The sequence below is a fragment of the Anas acuta genome, chromosome 11 (assembly GCF_963932015.1).
Source record: "Anas acuta chromosome 11, bAnaAcu1.1, whole genome shotgun sequence".
In the NCBI taxonomy this organism is placed as follows: Eukaryota; Metazoa; Chordata; class Aves; order Anseriformes; family Anatidae; genus Anas; species Anas acuta.
This window is the reverse complement of record NC_088989.1, coordinates 176,678-204,090: the sequence shown is the minus strand read 5'-3', so window position 1 is coordinate 204,090 and position 27,413 is coordinate 176,678. Positions and strand designations below refer to the sequence as shown.

At 53.4% G+C, this 27,413-nt stretch overlaps 5 long non-coding RNA genes across 6 annotated transcripts in view; all 5 read left to right on the top strand.

Moving 5' to 3' along the window:
* Nucleotides 1–27,413, top strand: part of LOC137862533 (uncharacterized) — a 453,236-nt gene that overhangs the window by 288,014 nt on the left and 137,809 nt on the right. The gene's annotated exons all lie outside the window — the stretch shown is intronic.
* LOC137862453 (uncharacterized) lies at nucleotides 3,919–4,561 on the top strand. Its single transcript, XR_011100286.1, has 2 exons — nucleotides 3,919–4,109; nucleotides 4,264–4,561. It is a non-coding gene; the product is annotated as an uncharacterized lncRNA (long non-coding RNA).
* LOC137862651 (uncharacterized) lies at nucleotides 10,514–13,948 on the top strand. 2 transcript variants are annotated; one of them, XR_011100457.1, is made up of 4 exons: nucleotides 10,514–11,833; nucleotides 11,953–12,182; nucleotides 12,397–12,490; nucleotides 13,174–13,948. It is a non-coding gene; the product is annotated as an uncharacterized lncRNA (long non-coding RNA). The 2 variants fall into 2 exon arrangements; XR_011100456.1 differs by having other exon boundaries at nucleotides 12,600–13,948.
* LOC137862652 (uncharacterized) lies at nucleotides 14,186–15,590 on the top strand. Its single transcript, XR_011100458.1, has 3 exons — nucleotides 14,186–14,827; nucleotides 15,272–15,332; nucleotides 15,494–15,590. It is a non-coding gene; the product is annotated as an uncharacterized lncRNA (long non-coding RNA).
* Nucleotides 15,669–16,511, top strand: LOC137862781 (uncharacterized). Its single transcript, XR_011100519.1, has 3 exons — nucleotides 15,669–15,755; nucleotides 16,307–16,360; nucleotides 16,461–16,511. It is a non-coding gene; the product is annotated as an uncharacterized lncRNA (long non-coding RNA).

The window sequence follows — 27,413 nt, the reverse complement described above, 5'->3', positions numbered from 1 at the left end:
CTGGGGTTTACTGAGCACAGTAAGTTCTTTTTTCAAATGTATTCTTTCTGAGAAGTTATAAAATCAGCCTAACTTCCACAGAACCCGTAAAGGGTGAAGAGTGAAACTCCGTAAAGCTAATGCAGGCTGATAGCTCTGAATAATTAAATGATAAACAGAGTCTGTTACAGAGGTACTTGCGGTCATACTTTGCAGGTAGACAAGGAACAAATACATGCACATTTTCTGGGACTATATTTAAAAAAAATTTTTTTTTGAGACTTTCTCAACTTTCTTTCATTTTTTTTTCAAATTTTCAGAGGACACTTGCTGTACTATTATTAAATCATACTTGAAAGAGGCCACCAGGCTCAACTATGGACCTGGACTTACTTGTGTAAACATTTTGTGATTATTACTGCCTTTCTTTAAGTGTATAGTGAAGCCTCTGTGAGTTAAGTGCCTTTCAGGATGCATTGGATCTTGACCCAATTAAGTGGAACATTATCACTTGGGACCTGTGGAATAGTGCATTAGTAGATATGACATCCTTTTGTTTGTATTTTTATTGTGTTGCTTTGTAGGACAGTTTGTGGAGGTTCCAGGGTTGCTGAAGGATCTCTAATTTCACAGGTAGAAATGCCTTAGTTATTATCTTTCACATCTTGCTTTGTTTTACTTGTGACTGTCTTGATAAAACAGAATGAAATTTCTCTTGCAGTGAACCAGAAAGAGAGCAGTGGCCTTAGCGATAGAGATTTCTGCTATCAGGGAAGATCTGGACATCTAAACAGTGATGCTGTGCCTTGGCACTACTGCTTTTTCCATTTGAGAGCTAATGGCTTCAATTTCCTGCAATCCAGCTATCCCTCTGGGTACTGATTATATCTTGGGTGTAATGTAATGAGATGCTCAGCTACAGCAATTCTTGTCACTACAGGTAAACTTATCTCAAGATTAACAGCTGGAAGCAAAGTTTTAAAGCTCCATTCTCAGGATCTTTGAGGTTTTTGTTGTCCTTCTTTGAAGCACAGTTATAGATTGGGCATATCGTATATTACCATCATAAGGAAAAAAATAACTTTCTAGAAGCAGGAAAAGCAGCTGGCAGTTGCATTAATGGTTGTGACAGAAGTTTTATCAACTTGAGGAGTAGGTGTTTTTTTCCCAACACCAAAATGTAGGCAATCACACTCTGGATTGGAGTGACTCATTGTGATTGTAGGAGATTTATACTGACAAAGAACAGTCAATTTATCAGTTCATGTGCATATACATCAAAATGGTAGTTATGTTACTGTTCTTGGAGTACAGGACATACTACCAAATAGGATCAGGGAAATGTATTTTAGATACTTATTCCATAGTTTAGATTTTTTGTCCATTCTATTTTTTTTCTATGCTGTTCATGTGATCGCCATCTTATTTTGATGTTAGAGGTTGCAAAGACCTGTTATGTTCTGCCAGAACATACCTGGCCTTGGGAAAATCTATTAATTGACTTGCAAGAAAAATATGACCTCCAGAAAAAAAGGAAACATCAGAACTGAAATGTGCTAAATATGAACAACTGTCTGAACTACAATGGGTGATCCATTGTACCACTGCTGCCCTTTCTGGGAGTTGTTGTTTGTGATCTCATCTTTGTCATCTTTTCAGCGTTGCAGGCTCATGCTGCAGAACAGTTCTCATATCAAACTGAAATCTGCTCTTGACAACAAGAGGCAGAACTTCACAGTATGACCATGGAAGATGAAATCCCTGTTTGACTCTAGAGGAGATTAGGGCCATCTAGTTTTGCAATACATTCTTTTTCATCCAACTGTCTTCCAGATTTTCTGTTAATTAAAAGTTTTTCATAAAGAATGACATTTTCTGTAAAAACCTGCACTAGTGGAAAAATGTTGACCAATCCTATTTAATAACCTCCATATGCTTCATTTTCTCTGTAAGGAAGATGACTGCCCTGATGATTGCACTGAGGAGCAAAGTGCATTCATTTGAACTCCAAATGCAAATTCTTACATATGTCTGGAGAAACAGTTTTTGCCCTTGCAGACTTGTGTCTGGTGTTCAAGCAGGAACTTGATTGTCAGTGGTAATCCTGCAAGTGTGCTTATGTTGAACATATCTCCTGATGTTGAATGCCCTTTTGTTTTCAGCAAAAACTGCTTTTCTCTCATTATTTCTGCCGAAGGTACCAGAACAATCACAGTTCTAATGATTTCCTTGTCTATCTGACTTTCCTTATACAGGAACATATTAGAATAAAGAAAAAATCAGAAAGCAGTTCAGTGATAAAAATACCTATCACAAGGAAAGCAAAACTGTAATGAAATCCGCACATGCTCTAACCAATCACTTTTGAAAAACACAAATCATCCTGAGGGAGAGAAAGTTTCACTCCAGTGTGTACACAGAGTTGTCAAAAATTCCCAAAGCAGGAACAAACCCCCATATATCCTGTTTATGGCCATGACTTACAGACAGGCTCCTCCTCCCTCCATTACTTCCTTTAACACAAAAGCATTTTAACTATTAGCAAAGTTCCAGCCTGTGTCATGACACTCAATTATTCACATCAATGAAGAGAGACATTGATAGACTGCCCAGGCATTAATGCATTTTAGGGCTGGGGCTCCTGGCACTCTAGTAATATATTGGAACCAGCATAGCAGACCAGCAGAAACCTGGGGACTTTACCTATAATACATGTGCCACGCGTAATCTGCCATTACCTGAAACATAAACTGGATAACCTACTTCCTTAGTCCCTGCGGAGGTTGTTCACTGAGTACAGACACACGGGGTTATTCTATATATTTATCAATTTGTGTGGTGATGCATTCATTGGAGAAATGCTGTTGCAGCACAAGTACAGATAAACCAGAAAATGAGATCAAGGCAGTCTGTGCAAAACTGGGATGTATCTCGAACTGAGGTGCTCAGAAAAAAAATCCCTGCGTGCTGTATTGCTCTGTACTGCCCCTTCCTTCAACAGGAATACCGAACCTGTACCACTGTGAGAGCTGGAAGACAAATAACATGAACAAGGTGGACAAGGATGAAGTAGTTCAGACACCCTTTCCTTAAAACTCAGTACTGATGTGAGTGGTGTTTTTTTTTTTTTTTTTTAATGTTTTTTCTTTTTTTCAGCTCGCACACCAGCACTGCTCCGGGAAGCCGTGCCTGCCACTCAGCTTCTGCGCATGCGCGGAGCCGGCTGCCTCGCCTAGCCACGGGGAACCGGGGGGCGCTGCAGGACCCCTGCCCCCAGCACAAAGGCAGCGCCCCCTTCTCCGGGCCTGCAGCCACACCGGCTGGGTCTGTACTGGGCTGGGAACCAAAGCGTGCTGTGACGTCACGTCCGCCCTGGATTCGCAGCCAATCAGGGGGCGTTTCCGCCCTCAGTGAAGGTACTCCGTGATGCAAATTCCGCCTTGGATTCCCAGCCAATCAGAGAGTGTTTCCGCCCTCAGGGAAGGCACTTTGTGATGCAAGTTCCGCCCTGGATTCGCAGCCAATCAGGGAGTGTTTCCGCCCTCAATGAAAGCACATCCTGACATCACTTCTGCCCTGGGTTCCCAGCCAATCAGAGAGTGTTTCCGCCCTCAGGGAAGGCACTTTGTGATGCAAGTTCCGCCCTGAATTACCAGCCAATCAAGGAGTGTTTCCGCCCTCAATGAAGGCACGGCCTGACGTCACTTCTGCCCTGGATTCGCAGCCAATCAGGGAGTGTTTCCGCCCTCACAAAGGCTCTTTGTGATGGCCCGCGCTGCTGACGCCGCCTGGCCCAGCCCGTGCCGTTCCCGCACGGTGCCGCCCCGGAGCGGGCTGGGCCGGGCGTGCATCGGTGTCTGCACTGCGCGGGGCTTTGGGGAGCTGGGGGAGAGGGGGCTGGGAGACGGTGGCGGCGGCAGCAATGCCCGGGGGGGGTGGGGGGAGCGGTTGTGTGCGCTTGGCCGACGCCCCTCTGGGTTGGCTGGGCTGCCCCGCCCCGAGGCGTGCTGGGAGCTGTAGTTCTGCGGTGCCGGGCGGCCCCGTGGGCTCCGGGCTGCGCGGCCGGGCTTTCCCCGGGGCGGGGCCGGGGCGGGGCCGTGCGTGCTGGGAGGCGCGGGTTGCTGCTGGCGGTAAGTTTAAGCTTGGAAACAGAGAAAAGCTTGGAAAGTTCGTGTGGCCGAGGTCTCTTTGATTAAAAACAATCTTAACTGTAACAGTGAATTCACTGCGTGTGGCTTTGTGGAGTGACTCCTACGATCATAACGTTTTTCTCCTTTGTCACAGATAGGAGAAAAGCTCTTTACAGAGAGATGGAGGAGGAATTAGTTATACCTCTGCCTCATCCTGTGAGACCAGAAGACATGGAGTAAATGGAAATTGCAATTCTCAGGAGATGTACTAAGAGTCTTGGGTTAGTTTTCTGCCTTCCCCCTAAGGCCTTGGGTACATTGGGTTCACCCTGGGAAGGGCATGTTGCTCAGGGCAGTTATTTCCTACCTGAGACAACGTGGGGTGTGTTTTTCTGATGTTTTCACTTGTGGTTTTCAGCGCATGTTCGCACTGCTTCTGTTATTGAGAAAATGGTTTGGGAAGATGTCTGCCGTTTCTCAGGATTTTCTGCCATTGCCTGCTGGCAGAAAAAATCAGTAATGCAGGTGGAGCCATGTAGGACTTCCCTGAGGTAAGCCTTCAACGGACAGGGACCCCTAAACTCGTGCACCAAGCATTGAAGACAAATGTCTGTGGCACAAAGATCAAGGATGACTTCTCAGAGGTAAGCAGCTTTCCCTTTGTTTCCTCATCCTCTCAGGAGCCGTCTTTACTATCGTTGTACACACTTCAGGCTCACAACACTCGTTTTCTCCTCTATTTAGTATTCCTAGTCCCTGCCTGGTGGTGGGTTAAAGTCTACGGGTTGATGTGTTTCCAAGTGAAAAGAGATAAGTACATCTATTTAAGGTGACATCTAGTAGGATCATTTAAAGTAAATTAATCTATATAGTAGTAGGTGCCTTTATTGCATGCAGCTCTTTTTCAGGTGAGTAATTCTTATAGCATAAGTAATTCTTTTCCCATGTTTCATTCATGATGTTTGTAGCATGCCTCTTTATGTCTGTGTTTGGCCTGGAGCTGTCCTGCCTGGCAATTAGCGATGGTAGCTAAAGTGGTGTTCCATCAGTGCAATAATACATTGTCCTGACTTTTGAAAAAGACGTCTAGTCTGTCTGTGGGTGAATACTCAAGCTCTGGGCGAGGACTCAAGGGCAGCTGGCACAGTCTTTTTGCTTTTTTTCCAGCAGTAGATAAACATTAGGAGGAACCGGTCAAAGGAAACAGCGCTTTCTGGAACCGTCAAGTTCTTGTTTGGCAACTTAGTGACTGGTTTGATCTACTTCACAGATGTAGAGGCAAGTGGACTGCTCTTTTGAAATAATAAAATTAAAAACATAAAGTTTGTCAAAGATGGCAGTGCATGCTTGCAGTCTGTTTATTGCTTTTGCCAGTGGTAGATAACATTTATAAGGAATCAGTCAAAGGAAAGAGCGCCTTCTGGAACTGTGAAGCTTTGTGTTGGCAACTCGGTGACTGGCTGGACCTACTGTCCATCTCCAGAGGGAAGCGGACTGCTGTTTTGAAATTAAAAAATACTAATAAAAAAAAAAATATGGTGCTGCTCTATGGCGCCCGGAGGACTGCCACTCTGCATGGCAGTTAAAAAGAATGTGGTTTGGAGACGGAGAGCCACAGAGATGAAGCAGCTGGGAAGAGAGACACAAGTATTGCAGTAGGTGGGCTGTGGTTATGAGGTGCCTCAGGATGTGCTTTTTGTCTTGTTTCCGCCCTTCCCTTGTGCAGCCTTGGAGAGACGAAGTCCCCACGGTGTGGAGTGGTGCAAAAAGGTAAGAGGGTTGTCAGCCCGGTCAGTTTCCTTCACCAATGCTAAGGCAAGTCTTTGAAGAGAAACAGCCTGGTTGCTTGTGCTGCACCCTGTTGAACTAAGCCAGACCAAAAACAGGGCTGCTGTTCCTCCTGCTCTCTTTACCTCTTCTCATCTTGCAAAGGAATGGTCCAGCAATTCGGGTTAATAGGGGACAAGAGAACAAAGGGGTTTCAGAATAACTGCTAACTGTTATGACTATTGCATGGGGCACTATGCAAGTCTCTGACATCCAGCCAAGATGGACAAAGGAGAAGGACGAGGGAAAAGCCTGGGAGGAAGACTGTGAGCCTTCAGTACGAGAGACCCGCAGAGGGACCACCAGAGACTGATAACACATGCGCCAGTGGGCGGGTTCGGATTCCAGGAACTAATTACAATAACCCTGCCTTTTCTAGAAGTAGCAATGAATATGTATTAGCCTAGGAGTATAAAACCAGCCGCCTGCTGTGACTTGTGTGCGCCTCGGCGGAGCAGAGACTCCCGGCGCACCCAGTGCTGAAAGGGGTACTGCAGGCGACAGAAGGGCGCGCATGCGCAGTGACGCCCGCGGGCGCCCTCTGCCGCCACCTGCTGGTGGAAAACGAGTACTGCAGGCGGCCGGGGGGTGCGCATGCGCGGTGGCGCCCGCGAGCGCCCTCTGCCGCCGCCTGCTGTTCGGAAACCAGTACTGCAGGCCGCCGGCGTCCGCGCATGCGCGGTGTCGCCCGCAGGCGCCCTCTGCCGCCACCTTCTGGTGGAAAAGGGGTACTGCAGGGGGCCGGGGGACGTGCATGCGCGGTGGCGCCCGCGGGCGCCCTCTACTGCCACCTGCTGTTCGGAAAGGTGTACTGCAGGCGGCCGGCAGCTGCGCATGCGCGGTGGTGCCCGCGAGCGCCCTCTGCCGCCACCTGCTGGTGGAAAACGAGTACTGCAGGCGGCCGGGGGGTGCGCATGCGCGGTGGTGCCCGCGGGCGCCCTCTGCCGCCACCTGCTGTTCGGAAAGGAGTACTGCAGGCGGCCGGCAGCTGCGCATGCGCGGTGGTGCCCGCGAGCGCCCTCTGCCGCCACCTGCTGTTCGGAAAGGAGTACTGCAGGCGGCCGGCAGCCGCGCATGCGCGGTGGTGCCCGCGGGCGCCCTCTGCCGCCACCTGCTGGTGGAGAACGAGTACTGCAGGCGGCCGGGGGGCGCGCATGCGCGTTGCTTATTACGTCTTTTTTTTTTGATGTGTAATTTCCTACGCTCCTAGATTTTTCTTCATATGTAAATGAAAGTTTTGAGCTAATTCCCGTTGAAAATATTTCAGTTACTTTCTTTGTTGTATTGTCCTTTCTATGTTCAAAGCTGAGGCAAAAATACAGGCAAAAAATTTTGCTTCTAGAGAACACCACAGTTCTTTTGTCTGCACTCCGCATGCTGTAAACTAGGGATGGGGAAAAAAAATAAAATAAACAAAATAAAAGAACACAGCTGCTGCTGCTTCTGCTCTCTTTGTTGTGGTTTGCCCCCTCCTCTTTCCCAGGTGATTGGGTTTCGGTGCTGGGCGGGGTCAAATGTTGTAGAGCCCTAGGCATGCTATCAGAGAGCTCTTTCTGCCTGGGCTGCTCTTTGGGGGCAGTGCTTTGTTTATTCTTCTGTTAGCTACATGCAGGGTTCTTTTGGTGGGTCAGAGTCTTGTATGATCTTTTAGAGAGAACCAATCTAGTAGTATGTGCATTTATTGCGTGAAGATCTTTGGAGGTGATTAATTGCTATAGCACATTTATGGATAGGATGTCAATGTTATTTTGTGTCTTTGCTTTGTTGTTCTATGTCCCTCATGATTTTTGCAGGGTTATAGGGCAGATGCCACCAGGTCTACCCCTTTTGTTGTTTTTGTTTTGTTTGATTTTTTTTCTTATTTTCTTTTTCGGAAGGGGGTTTGGTATTTGAGTGTCCTATGTTTTTGGGTTTGGGATTTGTCTTAATTTTGTGGGTTTGGGAATTAAGCATCTTAATTTATTGGGTTAGGGATTGTAGGCATAGGTCTTCATGGCTTTAGTGTGGTAAATAGTTTGGGTTAGGTCTGTAGGGGTTTCGAGGATTTTTAGGGTTAGGGATTGAAGATTTTTTGTGTAAGGGCTAGAGTTACAGTGAGTGCTGTTAAATGGAGTTCTCGACAACTCGGCCTCTGATTGGCCGTGCCGGCTGTCCAGGGAATGCTGGTAGGTGTAGTTTTCCAGCACCAGGCTTCCGGTAGGCCACGTTGAGTGCCCAGAGCATGCCGGGAAATGTAGTTCTGGGACTCCGAACTTCCGGGAGGCTATGTTGGGTGCCCAGAGGATACTGGGAATAGTAGTTCTGGGACTCCGAACTTCCGGGAGGCCATGTTGGGTGCCCAGAGCATGCCGGGAAATGTAGTTCTGGGACTCCGAACTTCCGGGAGGCCATGTTGGGTGCCCAGAGCATGCCGGGAAATGTAGTTCTGGGACTCCGAACTTCCGGGAGGCCATGTTGGATGACCGGAGCATACCGGGAAATGTAGTTCTGGGACTCCGAACTTCCGGGAGGCCATGTTGGGTGCCCGGAGCATACCGGGAAATGTAGTTCTGGGACTCCGAACTTCCGGGAGGCCATGTTTGGTGCCCTTTGCATGCCGGGAAATGTAGTTCTGGGACTCTGGACTTCCGGGAGGCCATGTCGGGTGTCCGGAGCATAACGGGAAATGTAGTTCTGGGACTCTGTACTTCCGAGGGGCCATGTTGGGTGCCCAGAGCATACCGGGAAATGAAGTTCTCGGGAACTAGGGTTGGGGTTAGGGACTAGGGCTGGGGCTAGGGTTAGAGTTAAGGTTGAGGGTTGGGGTTAGGGTCAGGGGTTAGGGTTAGGGCTAGTGAATGCTGGTTCTCAGTGTTTGCAGATGACGGTGAGCGTGTTTAAACTAATTCCAGTTGAAGAAGTTTCAGTTACTTGCTTGGTGACATTATCAGTTCAACATTAAAAGCTGCAGCAAAAGCAAAAGGGGAGTTTTGCTTCTAGAAACACCACAGGTCTCTCTGAATTTTTTTGAGATAAAACAGATTTTAAAAAACAAAGGAAAAAAAAACCCACAGCTGCTTCTTTTGCTCTCTTCCTACTTTCTTGTGCTTTGCCCCTCCCCTTTCCCAGGTGATTGGGTTTGGGTGCTGGACGGGGCTAAATGCTATATGAGCCCCAGGCATGCCATCAGAGAGCTCCTTCTGCCTGGGCTGCTCTTTGGGGGTAAGTGCTTTGGTTTTCCTTTAGTCAGTTGCAGGGTTCTCTAGGCAGGCTGGAGCCTATGGATTTCTGGATTTTAAGTGCTTGGAATTCACTTAGTAGAGGGATATTTAGTAGGGGCTGCTGGCTCACTGTTTTTTTTGGGATGGTGGGATACTCTTCTGTTTTTGAGCTATATTTTAATCTCTAGATGTATAAACCCACTTGTGTAATTCTCCAAAGGACTAAAACCAGCTTGACTGCATGCTACCTGTGGCTTGACAGCATAGATGCAGCATTACCAAGAGACTGAGCAGGGTTGTATCAGAGTCACCTTTTTTATCTGCAAAGAGTAAGTCTGTGATTACCCCTGCCGAGGCTCGTGTGTGTGCATGTCTTTTTGGCATTTGTGGATCTGAGTTGTTTTTTTTTTTTTGTGTGTGTGTGTGTATGTTCTAAGTTTTTGGTTTTTTTTGATGGGCAAATAGTGTGTGTGCTGAGCGTGGTTGGCAGGAGGAGGTGGGGAGCTGCTCAGGACTGGTAGGTTTGGTTTCTAGGAATATGCAGCAGCCTTCCTGTGCAATGTGACTCTTTGTTGGGCGGGAACGTTCCAGCTTGTGTGTCTTAGGCAATGTAGCTTGTGTAGTGTGTGTTGTGTGGCCCGGGCAGAGTTTGGAGTGGTGCTGTGAGCGAAGAATCTCAGTTAGAGCTGGTGAGCAGTTGAAGTAACAGAGCTGGGAAGTGAGAGGTCTTGCAGCAGGTACACTGTGGCTGTGAGGTGCCTCAGAGTGTGCTTTTCCCTTGTCTCTGCAGGTGCTTTGTGCAGTTGTGGAGAGGGAAGGGAAATCCTCATGTCACGAAGCTCTGAGGAAAGGTTTGTGTTGTCAGCCTGGTCATGCCTTATCTGAAAGGAAGATTGTTTGGTGTTTCATTGTTTTGGCATATAATCTGTTCTGCACCTAGATTTTTCTTTCTACATAAAAAAAAAAAAATAAATGTTTGAGCTATTTCCAGTTAAGCAATTTCCAGTTACTTGCTGGGCCGTATTGGCCTTTTAATATTCAAAGCTGCAGCAAAAGCATGGGGATTGTTGCTTCTAGAAACACACCAGTTCTCTTGTCTGCATGCTGTTGAGCTAAAGCAGATTTCAAAAAAAACAACAACAAAAAAACAAGAAACACACACACACAAACAACAACAACAAATAACCCAATAGTGTTTTTTTGTTGTGAACGCAACGATCATTTAATCCCTTTGTTTTCCCAGGTGGTGTGGATGATACTGGCTGCACTGTTGGAGCTTGGATTCGGAGAGGAAGAGGTGAGCAGAACTGTATGTTGCATCAGCAGTAGTCAGCATTGTGGAGCAGGTGGGCATCATGGCCGGCGTGCTAGTGAATGCTGGTACTCTGTTTTTGCAGCTGATGATGAGCCTGGCAATTGACTAAGATGACAATCGGTGCCTGTGCATTTCTTGAGGCGGAGGGACTTTACCATGCAGCAACCTGAGAGCTAAGTTGGGGGGCACCTGGTATTTGCATATCTGGGGTGGCTAATGGGAGCTGGGAGCCAGAGCAGCATGGAGCCAGCTGGCTGAATAGACTTGGTGCCACTGTGAGGGTGGTTCAGGCTGGGTCGTCACGTTCAGGCTGCTTGTGGCTGGGTCACCAGGCTAATAGAAGAGGCAGGATTATTTTGTAGCGTGAGTGCGTGCACCAGGCAGGACAGTTTCCTTCTGTTCGTCTGTCTTGTAGTGTTGCTTCTGCAGTGTCTGTTCTGTGCTTCTCAGGTCTTGATATCCTCCTGGCTTTTTAGACTGAACTGACCAGACAGGCGACTCGGTAGCTGTGCTGAAGGGCCTCAATGCTTGTTTTGTCATCGTGGCTCTGATCAAGCAGCGACTGCAAGACAAGAAGTGCTCGGAAGTGCAGATCTGTTTCAGGTCTTGTGCATCATATTCGGTTTGAGATCACATCTGTTTCCATCCTCATTCTTGCGGAAGTCATCTGGGCTGCATCAGGAGCTCTTGCTTGGGAATTGAATTCCTAAGTGTCTTCTTAGGGGGTTTTCAGTCCCCATCCTTCTGGTCTCTTGTCTTGAAGGCAGGCTTTTTAGGCCTCCATCATCCCAGTTCTGGCAGTTGCTTCCAGTCGCGTGTCGTGACATTTGAGTCTCTTGTAGGGTCTGGTGCAGAGCACCTGTTCTGACTTGCTGTTGCCATAGGGCTTCCCTCTGGGGGTCACTTTTTCTTGCGCCTAGTGTTGTGTGTTTTGTTTGTAGTGTTTGTGGCGTGCCTGTGTGTGTACGTGTTTGGTCTGGAGCTGTCCTGCCTGGCAGTTAGTGATTAATGTGGCAGTGCATGGGTGTACTAATACATTGATGGGACTGTGTTGGCGAAGACATCCAGTCTGCCTCTGGGCACGTACTGAAGGGCAGCTGGCACGGTCATCTCTGATGTTTGGCAGATGGGGGGGGGGGGGGGGGGGGAGAGTTGAGCTGCTTGCGAGCAGCTGCTCGCATAGCGCTTGAATGGTGTGGTTGAGGAGGTCTGTTGAATCTTGATAGCTTACAGATATGGGGTTTTGAAATGTTTATTTTTATTTCTTTCCTGTCCCCAGTAGAGTGTAAACCCTAGGAGGAACCTGTCACAGGAAAGAGCTCCTTCTGGAACTGTTCAGCACTCCGTAGGCAACTTGGTGACTGGCTTGATCTACTTCTGAGGTGCTGAGGCAAGGGGGCTGCTTTTTCGAAATGATAATATTGTAAAAGGGGTCCCTTTTGTTGTGGAGGGATGGGTGCTAATGCTGGCAGCTGAATGATTATCTTGTGTCTGTTTTCAGTTGTTAAAGCTGAAACACAGTGTACAACACGGGACTTGATGACCAGAGCTGCTTTTGGCAAGTTGAGCGATGAAAAGATGTAGCAGTTACTTTAGGGGTGCAGTTGTCACTGCAGTTACTTAACTACACAAAGTACAGTAAAAATCCTGTTTATATTTCGGAGGTGTGTTGTAGCTGGCCTAAGAGAGCAGATGGAATCATCTTCCTCGAGGGCAGGTGAGGGGGCCGAGGTAAGGCAGCAGCTGAGAGTAACTGTCCCAGCTGTGCTGTGGCTTTGGATGCTGCTTCAGCCTATGCTTTTCTTTTTGTTTCACAGGTGTGTCGCAGAGGCTCAGAGGGGCCAAGCTGCACTCTGAAGAGCAGCACGAGAAGGGCGGGCTGGATTGGAGCAGAACAGCCAAGTAGCACGAGGTGAGTGCGAAGGGTATCCGTCTTGCTTTGCAGGTGCCATGGCAGGCTCTCCACAGAAGTGGCTGAGGATTTGAGAAGAGGTTGCAGATGATCAAGGAGCGACACGTGCAGGGATGGCTTGAAAAGGGTATGGCTGCTTTCTCTTCTGTTTATCAGGTGTCCCAGGCAACGTGGGCTGTGATGTTAGTCTTTAGAATCGGAACAAAGCAGGTGCTGATGGTGGTCGTCTTCGGTAGGCAAAGAGGTGCCCGAAGCCCTGTCCTGTGTAGTGTGAGCACGCCTCGCTGAGTATGAAGCATGCTTTCCAGCAGTTCCCAAAACTGTGTTGAAGCTGTAATGCTGTTTCTGTGTTTGTATTGGGGTTGCGCCTTGGTGAGTGTAGGGATGGGTTTTAATTCAGTGCAGCGGAGGGCCTGGAGCCAGCGTTCTGTAGTGTGTTTTAACCCATCAGCATAGCCTTTTGGTTCGCAGATAGCTTACTGAAGTGATTTTTCCTGCAAGTGGAATGGAATTGAATTGTTTTTTTGGCATGTAATCAGTTCTGCTCCTAGACTTTTCTTTCTATGTAAATAAAAGCTTGAGCTAATTCCAGATGGGGAAAAAAAAATCAGCTACTTGCTTGGTCATTTTGTCCTTTTAATATCCAAAGCTGCAGCAAAAGCGTGGGGATTTTTGTTTCTAGAAACGCCCCAGTTCTCCTTTCTGCACTCTGCATGCTGTTGAGCTAAGCCATATAAATGAATAAAGAAACCACAGCTGCTGCTCCTCCTCTTCCTGCTTTTTTTGTGCTTTCCTCCTGCACTTTCCCAGGTGATTAGCTTCAGGTTCCATGTGGGAGGTAATGGTAGCTGAGTTGCACGGATGCCATGAGAGAGCTCCTTCTGCCTGGGCTGCTCTTTGGGGTAAGTGCTTTGTTTTTCCTTCAGTTGTTTGGAGGGTTCTTTAGGTGGGTCAGAGCCTATGGACTGATGCGTTTTGAAGTAGAAACCGGTACGCATATCTTTTTGAGGTGGCAACTGGTAGGATCTGTCATTGTAAAGCAATCTAGTAGTAGTAGTAGGTGCCTGTATTGCACGCAGCTCTTCCTCAGGTGAGTAGTTATTATGGCAGTTTTACGGATAGTATGGTGATGTTACTTTGTGTGTTTGCTTTGTGGTTCTGGGTCCCTTCTGATTTTTGCAGAATTACGGGGCTTTCTGTGAGTCTTTGCCTGCATGTCAAATATTATCAAAGTTACAACCTTGCTGTTAAAGTGATGCAGCAGGGTTTAGGAGAAATGTATCATCGAAGCTCCCTGTGTGAGCGTGTATCTGAAAATGGCAGCAGTGTGCATGTAAGGGGTAGTCTGTTTGAAGTTTAGGGACAGTTTGTTATATTTCTGGAGCTTTTGCCTGTGTGTTTTCTGTCTGTCGAGTCTTTAGACCTTGCAGCCTTCTAGACTTTGTCCTTGAATTGACATACTAGAAGTATGTTTATTAGGGGTTTCCAGGTAGTTGTTTTTGGGAAACAGTGGGGTAATGTCTCTTGACCGCATGAGTGCAGTAGTGCCTAGAGAGTGAGCAGGCTCACCTTCTTCTCTGCAGAATAAGTCCGCCCGGGCCCATTTCGGCGCTGCGCCGCCCGGGCCCATTTGTCCTGTGGAGCTACTGAGCAGCTGAGGTAAAGGAGTTTTGAACAGAGAGGTATTGCACAACTGTATGTTGCATCAGTAGTAGTGAGCGTTGTCCAAGAGGTGGGTATCAGGGCTGTCGTGCTAGTGAATGCTGGTTCTCTGTTTTTGCAAGTGATGATGAACCTGTTTGAGCTAATTCCATTTGAAAAAGTTCCAGTTACTGGCCTGGTCGTGTCGTCCTTTCAATGTTAAAAGCTGCAGCAAAAGCATGGGGATTGTTGCTTCTAGAAACACCACAGGTCTCTTGTCTGCTCTCTGCATATTGTTCAAGTAAAGCAGATTTAAAAAAATAATAATAAAGAAAATGAAAACCAACTGCTGCTGCTCCTGCTTTCTTTCTACTTCCTTGTGCTTTGCCCCTCCCCTTTTCCAGGTGATTGGGTTTGGGTGCTGGGCGGGGCCGAATGGTATATGAGCCCCAGGCATGCTATCAGAGAGCTCCTTCTGCCTGGGCTGCTCCTTGGGGTAAGTGCTTTGTTTTTCCTTCAGTCAGTTGCAGGGTTCTCTAGGCAGGCTGGAGTCTATAGATTTCTAGAATTTTTAAGTGCTTGGAATTCACTTAATAGAGAGATATTTAGTAGAGGCTGCTGGCTCACTGTTTTTTGGGATGGTGGGATGCTCTTCTGTTTTTGAGCTAAATTTATTCTCTAGATGCATAGACCTACTTCTGTAATTTTCCAGAGGACTAAAACCAGCTTCATTTCATGCTACATGTGGCTTGGCAGGGTAGATGCAGCATTGCCAAGAGACTGAGCAGCGATGTATCAGAGTCACCTCTTTCATCTGCAAAGGGTAAGTTTGATTACCCCTGCCGAGGCTGCTGTGTGTGCATGTCTTTTTGGCATTTGTGGAGCTCAATTGTTTTTTGTGTGTGTATGTTTTAAGTTTCTGATTTTCTGAGCAGTAAATAGTGTGTTTGCTGAGTGTGGTTGGCAGGAGGAGGTGGGGAGCTGCTCAGGACTGGTAGGTTTGGTTTCTCGGAGAGTACGGCAGCCTTCCTGTGTGATGCGACTGATTGTTGGGTGGGAACGTTCCAGCTTGTGTGTCTTAGGCAATGTAGCCTGTGTAGTGTGTGTTGTGTGGCCTGGGCAGATTTTGCTGTGGCGCTGTGAGTGAAGAATCTGAATTAGAGGTGGTGAGCAGCTGAAGTACCGGAGCTGGGAAGAGAGAGGTCTTGCAGCAGGTATGCTGTGGCTGTGAGGTGCCTCAGAGTGTGCTTTTCCCTTGTCTCTGCAGGTGCTTTGTACAGTCGTGGACAGGGAAGGGATATCCTCCTGTGATGGAGCACTGAGGGAAGGTGAGTGTTGCCAGCCTGGTCATGCCTTATCCGAAGCGAAGTGAAGACGCTCAGGTGTTTCCCTGTGAGGGTCCGGGGGTGAGACTGTTTGGGATAGAGGAGCAGTGTGGCAGGTGGTTGCTTGCAAGCACAGTGGTCGTTTTGTCCTTTTGTGTTCCCAGGTGTTGTGGATGATGGTGGCCGCTCCTTTCAAGCTTGGACCTAATTTGTAGGTATAGAGGCAAGTGGAGTGCTGTTTTGAAAGGATAAAAGTAAAGCTGGGGTCGCTTATGTTGTTGAGGATGGGTCTACTGCTGGCAGCTGAATGTTTATCTTCTGCCTGTGTCTTTCTTTGTTCAGGTTGAAATGCAGCGTGCAGTGCGCAGTGCAGGACGTCTTGACCCGAGCTGCCTCTGCAGTGACTCTGATGCGTGATAAGCTGAGGTAGCTGTTATTTTTGGGGTGCGGTTGTTACTGCAGTTATTTTCCTTCGTTCAATAGAGTAAAATTCCAGTTTGCCTTTTAGAAGTGCTGTAAGTGGCTTAATGAGAACAGATGGAAGCATCTGCTATGTGGGGCAGGCAAGCGGCTGAGGTACAGGAGGGGATGAGAGTATGTGATTTTTTTCTGGGATGGAATGGAATTGATTTTGTTGGTGTATAATCTGTTCTGATCCTGGATTTTTCTTTCTAAGTTTAAAAATAATAATAAAATTTGAGCTAATTCCAGTTAAGAAAGTTTCAGTTACTTGCTGGTTGTATTGTCCTTTTAATATTCAAAGCTTCAGCAAAAGCATGGGATTGTTGCTTTTAGAAACACCTCAGGTCTCATCTGCACTCTGCATTCTGTTGAGCTAAAGCAGATCCCCCCCAAAAAAAACAAACAGGCAAACAAAAAAAAAACCAAACACACACACACAAATGAACAACAAAATAAAACACCATTGGTTGACTTGTTGTGAATGCAACGAACATTTAATCCCTTTGTTTTCCCAGGTGGTGTGGATGATACTGGCTGCACTGTTGGAGCTTGGTCTCGGAGAGGAACAGGTGAGCACAATCGTATGTTGCAATCAGTAGTAGTCAGCATTGTGGAGAAGGTGAGCAAAGGGCTGGTGTCCTAGTGAATGCTGTTTCTCTGTTTTTGCAGCTGATGATGAGCCTGGCAATTGACTAAGATGACAATCAGTGCCTGTGCATTCTTGAGGCGGAGGGACTTTACCATGCAGCAACCTTAGAGCTAAGTTGGGGTGCACCTGGTATTTGCAAATTGGAGTGGCTAATGGAGCTGGGAGCCAGAGCAGCATGGAGCCAGCTGGCTGAATAGATTGGTGCCACTGTGAGGGTGTTTCAGGCTGGGTCGTACGTTCAGGCTGCTTGTGGCTGGGGTCACCAGCCTAATAGAAGCAGCGGGATTATTTTGTAGCGTGCGTGCGCCAGCAGGACAGTTTCCTTCTGTTCGTCTGTCCTTGTAGTGTTGCTTCTGCAGTGTCTGTTCTGTGCTTCTCGGGTCTTGATATCCTCCTGGCTTTTAGATTGGACTGACTAGACAGGCGACTTGGTAGCTGTGCTGAAGGGCCTCAATGCTTGTTTCGTCATCATGACTCTGGTCAAGCAGCGACTGCAAGACAAGAAGTGCTTGAAAGTGCAGATCTGTTTCAGGTCTTGTGCATTATATTTGGTTTGAGATCACATCTGTTTCTATCCTCACTCTGCAGAAGTCATCTGGGCCACATCAGGAGCTCTTGCTTGGGAATTGAATTCCTAAGTGTCTTCTTAGGGGGTTTTCAGTCCCCATCCTTCTGGTCTCTTTGTCTTGAAGGCAGGCTTTTTAGGCCTCCATCATCCCAGTTCTGGCAGTTGCTTCCAGTTGCATGTTGTGACATTTGAGTCTCTCCTGGAGTCTGGTGCAGAGCACCTGTTCTGACTTGCTGTTGCTGTAGGGCTTTCTTTTTGGGGGTCACTTTTCTTGTGCCTTGTGTTGTGTGTTTTGTTTGTAGTGTTTGTGGCGTGCCTGTGTGTGTACGTGTTTGGTCTGGAGCTGTCCTGCCTGGCAGTTAGTGATTAATGTGGCAGTGCATGGGTGTACTAATACATTGTCTGGACTGTGTTGGTGAAGACATCCGGTCTGCCTCTGGGCACTTGCTGAAGGACATCTGGCACAGTACATGTGTTTGCGAGCAACTTCTCGTTTACCTCTATTTATTTAAAAATTGTAAAATTTAATTGCAATCCAGTTTGGGACCCAGTCATGTATGACACCAGGGGGCTTGTCCGGGAGGGCTTTGGTTCCTGAATTCTTATTTGATCTAGGAGAGGCACCCCAGCATTTGGTGGCTGCTGTTCAAGTCTGGTTGGGACTAATGGCATCTCGAACCTGAATAAAGGTAAGCTAAGGTTTTGATTTTTTTTTCAGCTCCCTTGCTGGCTGCAGCAGTATATTTTGCCCGTAATTCTGCGTGTGAAGATCTGAATGAAGACAACGGAGTCGTAAGTGTTTAAAGCGTATACTGTTCTGTTGGATGGGTTTTGGTTGCCTGTGTGTGTAAGAGTGTGACTGAGACGGAATTTAGTTCCGAAGCGATTGTGGAGGTCTTCTTTACCACGGTTCCAATCTCCCGCGGGGGACTTGGCCGGTGAAGGACCAAAGGGATTCCCAAAGGATTTGTGGGTGGGTGATAGATCTTAAATCCTCTTTAAGACACTCTTATTAAGGTAACCAAGGGCTGTGGGAATTGCCAGAGTAACATTCCTAGATGGGTGAGACAAAACCGAAGACCAGGGACCAGAAGAAAGGGAGCAAATTACCAGACATACCACCAGAAAGTCCATTAGGAATAACAGTTAGAAACTGGAAGGAGAGAGGCCCCAGTAACGTAAAAAGTAAATAAAAAATGGTTCAGTCTTGTGTGATAGAATGGCCAAAGGAGCCTTTAAGACCGCATGTCTTTGGGCCCGTTTTTGGATTCTTTGAAGACTGTATTTGTCAGGCCTTAAATACACATGTTAATTCGAAGGAACCTTTTTGCCGGGGAGAAAGTGATTATGCAGGATTATGGATCAGGATGACTTCATGTCCTTTTACGGCCTTAATATTTACACTAAAAGCAGGTAAGAAATTTTGAAGAAGAAGAAGAACAGGAAAAATAAAAAGATAATAAACGGGAGCCGTTGGATAACCTACCGTCTCCATATCGTAACAATCCACCTCTGGTGGTGTACTGGGTCTGGCTGGAATGTTAACTTTCCCAGCAGCAGCCCATACAGTGCCGTACTCTGCAGTTGTAGCTGGAGCAGCAGTGTTATCACACCAGTGTTGTGTCTACTGCTGAGCAGCAGTGGCACAGCATTGGGCCTTTCTCTAACCCTCCTAGGGGATGGGCAAAAAGCGAGGAGAGAAACATCACTAGGGCAGCTGACCTAAACCAACCAAAGGGATATTCCATACCATGGGATGTCACACTCCGCAATAAAAGGTGGAAACAGGAAGAAGAGGGGAGGGGTGGGCTCTTGTTGAGAAGACGTCGGTCCTCCTCTCGAACACCGGCTGCGTGCGTTGAGGCCTTGCATCAAGGACGTGGTCAATCATCGCTCATTTGTGGCAAGTAGAGAGCAATTTCTTTCCTCTGTACTTCCATATAGCTGTCATTTATTTTGTTTGTTTGTTTTCGTCCCTTCTTTTTATTTCCCCTTAGTTAAATTGTTTAGTTCATGGTAGTCTTTATTTAATTATTATAATTATTTCCATTTAATTAAATTATCCTTATCTCAACCCGTGAGTTGTTCTTTGCTTTACTTCTCCCCCTCCTCACCTAAAGGATGCATTCATGAGAAGTAGGACTGCCGTATCTGAGAGAGCTCCTCTATATCCTTTAAGGGAGGTAACTGGTGTATAACTGGGTTGGAGTTTTAACAGGGTTTTAAGGGTTTCAGGGTTAGCGTGTTAGGGTTTTAGAGTTCTTTTTGGGATGGAGTGTTGCTATGTTTTTTAGGGTTAGGGTCCTAGGGTTTTATTTTTGGTCAGTTATTTAGGGTTAGTGTGTTAAGATCCTTTTTTTTTTTTTTTTTTTCAGGTTAGGTTCTCCAGGGTTAGAGTTTCGAGCGTCCTAATTTTTTGGGTTACGGTGTTGAGCGTCCTAATGTTTTGTGTTAGGGCTTTGGGTGTTAAGCATCTGAATTTTTGGGTTAGATTTTTGCGCATCCTGATGTTTTGAGTAAGGGTTTTGAGCATCCTAGTGTTTTGGGTTGGCTTTGTGTTTTGAGCATCTTAATTTTGGGGTTACGGCTTTAAGCGTCCTAATCTTGTTGTTTAGGGCTTTGAGAATCCTATTGTTTTGGGTTTGGGTTTTGAGTGTCCTAAGTGTCCTAAGGGCTTTTAGGCATAGGACTTCAGGGGTTTAGTGTGGTAAACAGTTTGGATTAGGCCTGTAGGGGTTTCGAAGTTTTTTAGTGTTAGGGCTTGAGTCTATTTTGAAAGGGCAGTAAGTGCTTGGGTTCCAGTGAGTGCTGGTAAATGTATTTCTCGAACACTGGGCCTGTTATTGGTCAAGCCAGCTGCCTGGGGAATGCTGGTAGGCGTAGTTTTCTGGCACTGGGCTTCCGGGAGGCCATGTTTGGTGCCCAGAGCATGCCGGGTGGGGGTCGGGGGTTAAGGTGGGGGTTATATCTGTTAGGGTTGGGGGGTCAGGGTTGGGTGGTCGGGGGTTAGGTGGTTCCATGGGGTGACCCCCCTATCTCTGCCCCCCCAGACAAGGAGGAGATGAAGCTGAAGGGCGTCCTCTACTTCCAGGCCATAGAGGAGGTGTACTACGACCACGGGCGGGCGGCCTGCAAGGTGGGGGGGCTGTATGGGGCCAAGGGGGGGGTACTTGTGGGGCTGGGAGGTTGTGGGGAACAGCTGGAGAAGGTGCCTGTAGGGTTTGGGGGAGCACCTACCGGGTTTGGGGTGGGATCTGTGTGGCTGGGGGGGGGTCTCTATGGGGCCGGGGGGTTTTGGGGGGGGTTGTGACCCTATGGGGTGCCCCCCCCAGAGCCCCAACCCGCGGCTGACCTAGCGTTTTAGCGTGGCCGCCGTCCACCAGCAGCTTCATGCCCGTCTTCCGCTCCCAGTGGCCCGCGGGGCGCCCGGTGGCCCTACCGGTGTCACCAGCGGCCACCTTGGGGTCAACGGCGGCGGTTTTGGGTCAACGGCAGCGGTTTTGGGGTTTCGGTCTGGGGGGTGCTGACATGTCCCCCCCCGCACCCCCCCAGGCATCCTGGCCCTGCAGCTGCCCCCGGGGGGGCTCGACGCCGAGTTCTACAGGTGAGAACCAGTCCCCTCCGCCCCCTAAATGCGCCCCCAGACCCCCCCCAAATTGACCCCCCCCAATTTATTCCCCCCCCCCAGTGCCTGCCTCCACCTGGCCGAGATGCAGCGTCGGGTGCGGGAGGCGCTGGCGGAGCGCGAGCGGCTGCTGCGGGAACGGGTAGGACGGGGGGGGGGCACCAATGGGGGGGGATCCATGGGGCTTGGGGGGACCACAAGGGGGGGGGGACCAAAATGAGGGGGGAACCAAGTGTGCGGGGTGCGTTTGCCGGGGGGACGCATATGCGGGGTGCACCGGGTGGGGGAACCAAAATGAGGGGGGAACCATATGTGCGGGGTGCGGGTTCCGGGGGGACACACTTGCGGGGCGCACCGGGGGGGGAACCAAAATGAGGGGGGAACCAAGTGTGCGGGGTTTGGGTTCCGGGGGGACAAATTTGCGGGGCGCACCGGGGGAACCAAAAGAAGGGGGGAACCAAATGTGCGGGGTGCGGGTTCTGGGGGGACACTTTTGTGGGGCGCACCGGGGGGAACTAAAATGAGGGGGGAACCAAGTGTACGGGCATCGGGTTCCGGGGGGACAAATTTGCAAGGCGCACCGGGGGGAACAAAAAGAAGGGGGGAACCAAATGTGCGGGGTGCGGGTTCTGGGGAGACGCTTTTGCGGGGCGCACCGGGGGGTAACCAAAATGAGGGGGGAACCATATGTGCAGGGTGAGGTTGTCGGGGGGACGCCATTAGGGTTAGGGTTGGGGTTGGAGTTGGGGTTATGGTTAGGTTAGGGTTAGGGATAGGCCGCCCCCTGCTGGTGGAAAAGGGGTACTGCAGGAGGCCGAGGGGAGCTGATGCCCGGTGACGCCCGAGGGCGCCCCTCTGCCGCCACCTGCTGGTGGAAAAGGGGTACTGCAGGCGGCCGAGGTGAGCTCATGCCCGGTGACGCCAGAGGGGGCCCCTCTGCCGCCACCTGCTGGTGGAAAAGGGGTACTGCGGGCGGCCGAGGGGAGCTCATGCCCGGTGACGCCCGAGGGCGCCCCTCTGCCGCCACCTGCTGGTGGAAAAGGGGTACTGCGGGCGGCCGAGGGGAGCTCATGCCCGGTGACGCCCGAGGGCGCCCCTCTGCCGCCACCTGCTGGTGGAAAAGGGGTACTGCAGGCGGCCGAGGGGAGCTCATGCCCGGTGACGCCCGAGGGCGCCCCTCTGCCGCCACCTGCTGGTGGAATAGGGGTACTGCGGGCGGCCGAGGGGAGCTCATGCCCGGTGACGCCCGAGGGCGCCCCTCTGCCGCCACCTGCTGGTGGAAAAGTGGTACTGCGGGCGGCCGAGGGGAGCTCATGCCCGGTGACGCCCGAGGGCGCCCCTCTGCCGCCACCTGCTGGTGGAAAAGGGGTACTGCGGGCGGCTGAGGGGAGCTCATGCCCGGTGACGCCCGAGGCCACCTGCTGGTGGAAAACGAATACTGCGGGCGGCCGAGGGGAGCTCATGCCCGGTGACGCCCGAGGGCGCCCCTCTGCCGCCACCTGCTGGTGGAAAAGGGGTACTGCGGGCGGCCGAGGGGAGCTCATGCCCGGTGACGCCCGAGGGCGCCCCTCTGCCGCCACCTGCTGGTGGAAAAGGGGTACTGCAGGCCGCCGAGGGGAGCTCATGCCCGGTGAGGCCCGAGGGCGCCCCTCTGCAGCCACCTGCTGGTGGGAAAGGGGTACTGCAGGCGGCCGAGGGGAGCTCATGCCCGGTGACGCCCGAGGGCGCCCCTCTTCCGCCACCTGCTGGTGGAAAAGGGGTACTGCAGGCGGCCGAGGGGAGCTCATGCCCGGTGACGCCCGAGGGCGCCCCTCTGCCGCCACCTGCTGGTGGAAAAGGGGCACTGCGGGCGGCCGAGGGGAGCTCATGCCCGGTGACGCCCGAGGGCGCCCCTCTGCCGCCACCTGCTGGTGGAAAAGGGGTACTGCAGGCGGCCGAGGGGAGCTCATGCCCGGTGCCGCCCGAGGGCGCCCCTCTGCCGCCACCTGCTGGTGGAAAAGGGGTACTGCAGGCGGCCGAGGGGAGCTCATGCCCGGTGACGCCGGAGGGCGCCCCTCTGCCGCCACCTGCTGGTGGAAAAGGGGCACTGCCGGCGGCCGAGGGGAGCTCATGCCCGGTGACGCCCGAGGGCGCCCCTCTGCCGCCACCTGCTGGTGAAAAAGGGGCACTGCGGGCGGCCGAGGGGAGCTCATGCCCGGTGACGCCCGAGGGCGCCCCTCTGCCGCCACCTGCTGGTGGAAAAGGAGTACTGCAGGCGGCCGAGGGGAGCTCATGCCCGGTGAGGCCCGAGGGCGCCCCTCTGCCGCCACCTGCTGGTGGAAAAGGGGTACTGCAGGCGGCCGAGGGGAGCTCATGCCCGGTGACGCCCGAGGGCGCCCCGCTGCCGCCACCTGCTGGTGGAAAAGGGGTACTGCGGGCGGCCGAGGGGAGCTCATGCCCGGTGACGCCCGAGGGCGCCCCTCTGCCGCCACCTGCTGGTGGAAAAGGGGTACTGCGGGCGGCCGAGGGGAGCTCATGCCCGGTGACGCCCGAGGGCGCCCCTCTGCCGCCACCTGCTGGTGGAAAAGGGGTACTGCGGGCGGCCGAGGGGAGCTCATGCCCGGTGCCGCCCGAGGGCGCCCCTCTGCCGCCACCTGCTGGTGGAAAAGGGGTACTGCAGGCGGCCGAGGGGAGCTCATGCCCGGTGCCGCCCGAGGGCGCCCCTCTGCCGCCACCTGCTGGTGGAAAAGGGGTACTTCGGGCGGCCGAGGGGAGCTCATGCCCGGTGACGCCCGAGGGCGCCCCGCTGCCGCCACCTGCTGGTGGAAAAGGGGTACTGCGGGCGGCCGAGGGGAGCTCATGCCCGGTGACGCCCGAGGGCGCCCCGCTGCCGCCACCTGCTGGTGGAAAAGGGGTACTGCGGGCGGCCGAGGGGAGCTCATGCCCGGTGCCGCCCGAGGGCGCCCCTCTGCCGCCACCTGCTGGTGGAAAAGGGGTACTGCGGGCGGCCGAGGGGAGCTCATGCCCGGTGACGCCCGAGGGCGCCCCTCTGCCGCCACCTGCTGGTGGAAAAGGGGTACTGCAGGCGGCCGAGGGGAGCTCATGCCCGGTGACGCCCGAGGGCGACCCTCTGCCACCACCTGCTGGTGGAAAAGGGGTACTGCAGGCGGCCGAGGGGAGCTCATGCCCGGTGACGCCCGAGGGCGCCCCTCTGCCGCCACCTGCTGGTGGAAAAGGGGTACTGCAGGCGGCCGAGGGGAGCTCATGTCCGGTGACGCCCGAGGGCGCCCCGCTGCCGCCACCTGCTGGTGGAAAAGGGGTACTGCAGGCGGCCGAGGGGAGCTCATACCCGGTGCTAATATGTCCCCCCCGCACCCCCCCAGGCATCCTGGCCCTGCAGGTGCCCCCGGGGGGGCTCGACGCCGAGTTCTACAGGTGAGAACCAGTTTCCTCCGCCCCCTAAATGCGCCCCCAGACCCCCCCCAATTTATTCCCCCCCCCCAGCGCCTGCCTCCACCTGGCCAAGATGCAGCGTCCGGTGCGGGAGGCGCTGGCGGAGTGCGAGCGGCTGCTGCGGGCACGGGTAGGACGGGGGGTGGGGCACCAAGGGGGGGGGGTCCATGGGGCTTGGGGGGACCCCAAGGGGGGGGGGGGGAACCAAAATGAGGGGGGAACCAAGTGTGCGGGGTGCGGGTTCCGGGGGGACACACTTGGCAGGCGCACCGGAGGGGAACCAAAGTGAGGGGGGAACCAAGTGTGCGGGGTTCGGGTTCCGGGGGGACAAATTTGCGGGGCGCACCAGGGGGAACCGAAAGGAGGGGGGAACCAAGTGTGCGGGGTGCGGGTTCTGGGGGGACACTTTTGTGGGGCGCACCGGGGGGAACTAAAATGAGGGGGGAACCAAGTGTGCGGGGTGCGGTTGCCGGGGGGACGCCATTAGGGTTAGGGTTGGGGTTGGAGTTGGGGTTCGGGTTAGGTTAGGGTTAGGGTTAGGCCGCCCCCTGCTGGTGGAAAAGGGGTACTGCAGGCGGCCGGGGGGAGCTCATGCCCGGTGACGCCCGAGGGCGCCCCTCTGCCGCCACCTGCTGGTGGAAAACGAGTACTGCAGGCGGCCGAGGGGAGCTCATGCCCGGTGACACCCGAAGGCGCCCCTCTGCCGCCACCTGCTGGTGGAAAAGGGGTACTGCAGGCGTCCGAGGGGAGCTCATGCCCAGTGACGCCCGAAGGCGCCCCTCTGCCGCCACCTGCTGGTGGAAAACGAGTACTGCAGGCGGCCGAGCAAAGCTCATGCCCGGTGACGCCCGAAGGCGCCCCTCTGCCGCCACCTGCTGGTGGAAAAGGGGTACTGCAGGCGGCCGAGGGGAGCTCATGCCCGGTGCCGCCCGAGGGCGCCCCTCTGCCGCCACCTGCTGGTGGAAAAGGGGTACTGCAGGCGGCCGAGGGGAGCTCATGCCCGGTGCTAACATGTCCCCCCCGCACCCCCCCAGGCATCCTGGCCCTGCAGGTGTCCCCGGGGGGGCTCGACGCCGAGTTCTACAGGTGAGAACCAGTCCCCTCCGCCCCCTAAATGCGCCCCCAGACCCCCCCCCAGTTTATTCCCCCCCCCCAGCGCCTGCCTCCACCTGGCCGAGATGCAGCGTCGGGTGCGGGAGGCGCTGGCGGAGCGCGAGCGGCTGCTGCGGGCACGGGTAGGACGGGGGGTGGGGCACCAAGGGGGGGGGGTCCATGGGGCTTGGGAGGACCCCAAGTGGGGGGAACCAAAATGAGGGGGGAACCAAATGTGCGGGGTGCGGGTTCCGGGGCGACACACTTGCCAGGCGCACCGTGGGGGAACCAAAGTGAGGGGGGAACCAAGTGTGCGGGGTGCGGGTTCCGGGGGGACACATTTCCGGGGCGCACCGGGGGGGGGAACCAAAATGAGGGGGGAACCAAGTGTACGGGGTGCGGGTTCTGGGGGGAAACTTTTGTGGGGCGCACCGGGGGGAAGTAAAATGAGGGGGGAACCAAGTGTGCGGGGTGCGGTTGCCGGGGGGACGCCATTAGGGTTAGGGTTGGGGTTGGAGTTAGGGTTCAGGTTAGGTTAGGGTTAGGGTTAGGCCGCCCCCTGCTGGTGGAAAAGGGGTACTGCAGTCGGCCGGGGGGAGCTCATGCCCGGTGACGCCAGAGGGCGCCCCTCTGCCGCCACCTGCTGGTGGAAAAGGGGTACTGCAGGTGGCCGAGGGGAGCTCATGCCCGGTGCCGCCCGAGGGCGCCCCTCTGCCGCCACCTGCTGGTGGAAAAGGGGTACTGCAGGCGGCCGAGTGGAGCTCATGCCCGGTGACGCCCGAGGGCGCCCCTCTGCCGCCACCTGCTGGTGGAAAAGGGGTACTGCAGGCGGCCGAGGGGAGCTCATGCCCGGTGCCGCCCGAGGGCGCCCCTCTGCCGCCACCTGCTGGTGGAAAAAGAGTACTGCAGGCGGCCGAGGGGAGCTCATGCCCGGTGCCGCCCGAGGGCACCCCTCTGCCGCCACCTGCTGGTGGAAAAGGGGTACTGCAGGCGGCCGAGGGGAGCTCATGCCCGGTGCCGCCCGAGGGCGCCCCTCTGCCGCCACCTGATGGTGGAAAAGGGGTACTGCAGGCGGCCGAGGGGAGCTCATGCCCGGTGACGCCCGAGGGCGCCCCTCTGCCGCCACCTGCTGGTGGAAAATGGGTACTGCAGGCGACCGAGGGGAGCTCATGCCCGGTGACGCCCGAGGGCGCCCCTCTGCCGCCACCTGCTGGTGGAAAATGGGTACTGCGGGCGGCCGAGGGGAGCTCATGCCCGGTGACGCCCGAGGGCGCCCCTCTGCTGCCACCTGCTGGTGGAAAACGAGTACTGCAGGCGGCCGAGGGGAGCTCATGCCCGGTGACGCCCGAGGGCGCCCCTCTGCCGCCACCTGCTGGTGGAAAAGGGGTACTGCAGGCGGCCGAGGGGAGCTCATGCCCGGTGACGCCGGAGGGCGCCCCTCTGCCGCCACCTGCTGGTGGAAAAGGGGTACTGCAGGCGGCCGAGGGGAGCTCATGCCCGGTGACGCCCGAGGGCGCCCCTCTGCCGCCACCTGCTGGTGGAAAACGAGTACTGCAGGCGGCCGAGGGGATCTCATGCCCGGTGCCGCCCGAGGGCGCCCCTCTGCCGCCACCTGCTGGTGGAAAAGGGGTACTGCAGGCGGCCGAGGGGAGCTCATGCCCGGTGACGCCCGAGGGCGCCCCTCTGCCGCCACCTGCTGGTGGAAAACGAGTACTGCAGGGGGCCGAGGGGAGCTCTTTCCTGGTGACGCCACAGGGCGCCCCTCTGCCGCCACCTGCTGGTGGAAAAGGGGTACTGCAGGCGGCTGAGGGGAGCTCATGCCCGGTGCTAACATGTCCCCCCCGCACCCCCCCAGGCATCCTGGCCCTGCAGGTGTCCCCGGGGGGGCTCGACGCCGAGTTCTACAGGTGAGAACCAGTCCCCTCCGCCCCCTAAATGCGCCCCCAGACCCCCCCCAATTTATTCCCCCCCCCCAGCGCCTGCCTCCACCTGGCCAAGATGCAGCGTCCGGTGCGGGAGGCGCTGGCGGAGTGCGAGCGGCTGCTGCGGGCACGGGTAGGACGGGGGGTGGGGCACCAAGGGGGGGGGGTCCATGGGGCTTGGGGGGACCCCAAGGGGGGGGGGGGGAACCAAAATGAGGGGGGAACCAAGTGTGCGGGGTGCGGGTTCCGGGGGGACACACTTGGCAGGCGCACCGGAGGGGAACCAAAGTGAGGGGGGAACCAAGTGTGCGGGGTTCGGGTTCCGGGGGGACAA